The sequence below is a fragment of the Nannospalax galili genome, unplaced genomic scaffold (assembly GCF_000622305.1).
Source record: "Nannospalax galili isolate Female #2095 unplaced genomic scaffold, S.galili_v1.0 scaffold1318, whole genome shotgun sequence".
In the NCBI taxonomy this organism is placed as follows: domain Eukaryota; kingdom Metazoa; phylum Chordata; class Mammalia; order Rodentia; family Spalacidae; genus Nannospalax; species Nannospalax galili.
In genome coordinates, this window is record NW_008342123.1 from 981789 (window position 1) to 986657 (window position 4869).

A 4869-nucleotide genomic window follows, 5' to 3' on the forward strand; every position below is an offset into this window, starting at 1 on the left:
GAGCAGGAGGGGGAGGCGGGGGAGGGGGAAACACTGAAAGAGGAGGAGGAGCAGGGAAATGTGAAGGAGGAAGAGGAGAAAAGGGGGAGAAGAAAAAGAAGGAGGAAAAGCAAGAGAATAAAAAGGAAGAGGAGAAGAGGAGGAGGAGGCAAACTGCACTGATCCAGTGTCCCCATCCTTGTGCTCGGCACACAGAAAAGCCAGGCCACCAGGTCTCACACCGAAGGCAAACTGAGCAGAGACCTGCGCCTCTTAGAGCCACTGTCTTCCTTCCCATTGTATTAGGACCTTTGCCTTTTAACTGGGCACCCGCAGACTGAGGATGGAGCTCGGTGGTTGTGCTTGCCTGGCATGTGCAAAGACCCCAGCAGTGTAAACAAACAATTTCATTTGACACATAAGTGTCCTGTGTTTAGAGACCATCTCACCTTCATTTCGACTAACTACACACTTTGCAATGGAGCATTGCCTAATGAGATGTAAATAAGCCACCCAGCTCACAAAAAGTCACTGCCAGGAAGGAAGCGGTCTCTTTTCCTTCCTTGCTCTACTTAATAGAATGCATGATGACCATGAGATGATTCTAGAAATAGAGACCATGGGTCGTGGAAGAGTGAACTAGAAAACCTGAGCACTGCGTAACACTTTAGTGATCCAGGGACCACCACTTCCACATTTCCTAAGGGAAAAATAACTCCATCTTATTTAAGACACTGCTGGTTGGCTTATTTGTTTGTTTTCTGTTATGACCGACTAAATCTAATTCTAATTGACATATCCACAGACAGAAACAGGTCCCCAGGCATATACTGTTCACCAACATAGAAGCATTCCGATATTTTAAATTCAAGTCCAGTGTTTTTAAACCTAGAGTATTTTTTGTTTTACACAGAAGGCTGAATTAAGACTTCTTTTTAAAAATTTTTATTTATTATTTTTGTTTTATGTGTATGCGTGTATTGCCTGTAGGTAGGTAAGTGCACCTGTATCATGCACGGAGGACAGAAGAGGCTGTCAGATCCCCTGGAACTGGAGTTACAGACAGTTGTTAGTTGCCATGTAGGCACTGGGATTCGAATCCAGATCTTCTGCAAGAATACCCAGTGTCCTTAACCACTGAGCCGTCTCTCCAGTCCCAAATTAAGACTTCTGAAAAGATGGAAGACCTGCCAGCCTTAGACTGCAAGTCAGCCTAGCCAAGCAAACTGGTGAACTGAATGGCAACTGTCCCATTCAGCTATGGGCCTGGCTCTTGCTGGCTGTGCACTTGAGTTCACAGGGCAGAGGTTCTTACACAAACACAGTCCTCAGAGAACCGTCCTTCCCTGCCTCTCACTTTGAGTCCTGGACAGCCTGGTCTCTCTTATTCGCCGTCTAGAACCAGACTGAGTTTCCACATCTGGCATGACCATGGGCTGAGTTTTTCCCCAGTAGGAAAAGATCTATCTTGGGGTAAAGGCTAGGTGGGAAGAAGAGGGTCCCTGAACCATAGAGTTCACAAGTGGAGAAAAGTTTGTATCTAAGATGGAGACACAGACTTGTCCTGGGCTCCACAGCATGTCCAGGGCTAAACACACAGAGTCAGGTATCCCAGACTTTATCTCTATGAAATAAGCTCCTGAGTCTTTGCGTGTTTGTTCTGTTCTTACATTTAGAGGGCTGTGGAGATAGCTCTGTCAGTAAAATGCTTGCACAGCAAGCATGAGGACCTAACTTTGATCTCTAGAATGCATGTAAAAAGCTGGACTTGGGATGGTGAGCTTTATAATCCTAGTTCTGGGGAGGCAGAGACAGGTGGATACCTGGGGCTCCTACCTGGCAAGCTACAGACCAGTGAGAGCCCCAGTTTCATAAAACAAGGTGGACATCACCTGAATGTGACAGCTGAAACTGACCTCTGGCCCCCACATACATGTGAACATACATACACCGCCAAACTATTTTTAAAAAGAGGGCCTAGTATATATGTAAGTATGACATCTTGTGAAGACAGCCGACCTGCTGCCCCTTCTAGATTCTAACCTTTAAAACACTTCTGGTGGGGACAGGGTTTCTGTTTCATGGTGAAAGATATTCTATCCATTGCAGATAAGGAACCCCTTTTGGTAGCAGCCTTAAGTTTCCATTTTCAGGGCTGGAGAAATGTCTCCAAGGTTCAGAACACTTATTGCCCTTTCAGAGGGCTGGAGTTCTGTTCCCAGCACCCACATGGGAAACTCACAATCAACTGTAACTCTAGCTCTAGGGGGTCTGATGCTTCCTTTGGTACCTGCCAGCACTCACACACACGCACATGCACACAAGAGGGAGGCACACTCACACATACACGCAAATAAAGTAAGATAATCTTTTACACAAAACGTTTCATTTTTTTAAAATTTTGGTATTCCCACAGAAAACAGAGATCCCGGTGTATGAAACAGAATAAAGAAATAGTTGTGATTTTCTGGTCTTTTTTATACAGGGTCTCCCTGTAGCCATAGTTGGCCTGGAACTCACTATGTAGACCAGGTAGCTTCAAAATCACAGAGATCCACCTGCCTCTTGCCTCCTGAGTGCTCAGATTAAAGGCATGCACCACCACACCCCGCAAAAGTTTCATTTTTTTAAAATTTTGGTATTCCCACAGAAAACAGAGATCCCGGTGTATGAAACAGAATAAAGAAATAGTTGTGATTTTCTGGTCTTTTTTATACAGGGTCTCCCTGTAGCCATAGTTGGCCTGGAACTCACTATGTAGACCAGGCTGGCCTCAATCTCACAGAGATCCGCCTGCCTCTGCCTCCCAAGTGCTGGGATTAAAGGTGTGCACCACCACGCTCAGCTTCATGAAATAGATGTTGAGTGAATAAATAAATGGAAGAATAATACAGTAAGTTCAGGCCTTGTGCCAGCCCCAAGTAGCTGGGATGTTATAATAGCTCACCTTCCCCTGCCATCCCCTTGTCTTAGGAACTGAATCACCAATTCCTTCCTTCCTTCCTTCCTTCCTTCTTTCTAGCTATGTGTATATGTGTGTCTGTGTGTAGGTATATTCACATGAATGCAGGTGCTTGAAGAAGCAGGAAGCATCATATCTCCCAAGAGCTGGAGTTACAAGTGGTTGTGGGCCACCCAACATGATTGCTAGGAATTGAACTGAGGTCCTCTGGAAGAGCAGTATGTGCTCTTAATCACTGAGCCATCTCGCCAGCCTACCAACACTTTTGAATGGGGGAGAGTTTTGAGCCTGCTGGTTCTAACCCCATGCCTCCCTCTACTCTGTGGACCAGAAGAGCCCAGGAGTCAAGGAAAGTTACCAAGTAGCTACAGCCCTCCTCTGGAGTCTCCCTCTGTATGGTCCCTGCTGGTCCCTGGTGCTCCATCCCAGCACCTCTGTGGCCAGTAGGAAGTTGCATCTCTATTATGACTCATGATTTGTCTGTACAAGCAGCAAAATTAACTAGAACAGCTAATTAATCAGAGAAATGTGCAACATCTCTGTTATTTTTAATTCCTTGCCCACATTAATGCGTTATTGGTTTACGTTAGAACTCATTTGGAGCCCAGTTCCTGATCCCCTTATCTCCAGACTGCCAGCTCTGAATTGAACGTGGAAGAACTTGTGTAGCTGATTTCCCAGCCCTTTAAATCATTTCTAAGCACATTAGAGTCACATAAACAGGACATGTAATGAGACAGCCCTGTTTGGCTTTGATACTTTTAATTACCAGCCCAAGAAAGGCAGAGGGGAGGAGGAGAGGCCCAGAAGAGGGCCTGGGGCCTGGTGAGGTGCATACATCTGGTGCAGAAACACAATGGTGTCTCTTTCCTGAGCACCTTCCTTGCTTCGTGGCACAGGGAGGTCGCAGTGACAGGGATGGGACAGCATACAGGAAGGCCATGCGGTATACGTGGGTTGAAAACACACAGTAGCACAGTTTTTAAAATGATAGGTTTGGGTGTTATACAGACAGGGTGGACCTGTGATGGCTAATCATTGTCGACTTCACTGGATTTAGACTCACCTAGGGGAAACCTCTCAGCATATCTGTGAAGGCATTTCCAGAGAGGCTTAATTGAGGGTGTGAGGAACCCATCTTGAATATGGGTGGCCCCAGCCTGTGGGCTGGAGCCCAGACTGAATAAAAAGGAAAAGGGAGGAAGTCACCTTAGCATCAGTGATCCCTTTTCTCTGTTTCCTGGATGTGAAGAGTCTCAGGCAAACACTCCCACCACCATGCCTTCCCTACCACGATGGACACTACCCTCCCAAACCTTGACCCCAAATAGATCTTTCTTTCCATAAGCTGCCATGTGTTTGGTCACAGCAATGAGAACTATAACAAATACACAGAGAAAGCTGACTTTTTCAAAACACTTCTCCTTCCCTGACAGCATGCTATGGATTCCTTGGGGGGATTTTCCGAAGGAGGGGTGCCTAGTGTTGGACTTCCACTAACACTGAGCACCTGCTGGGTGCTGAACCTGCTTTTAGCTATGGACCAGTGAGTGGAAGACCTCAGTCCTGGCCCACACGGAGAGCACACTGCAGAATACCAAGTTTGTTAGTGTTGGGAAGCAATTATCCAGGGGTCTCTTGAATGTGCACATATCTTATTCTAGATAATCCTTTCAAGAATGTTTGTGTAAGTCATGTTTATGGCAACAGTATTCACAGTAGCCAAGTAATAGAATCAGTCTAGATGCCCACTGACAGATGAATAAAGAAACTGAGGTTTATGTGCCCAAGGGAGGCTTTTCTAAAAAATATATTTTATTTTTAAGTGTGTGTGTGTGTGTGTGTGTGTGTGTGTGTGTGTGTGTGTGTACCTGTATAGGTATGTGCTCATGAGTGCATGTACCTGTGGAGACCATGAGAGGGCACTG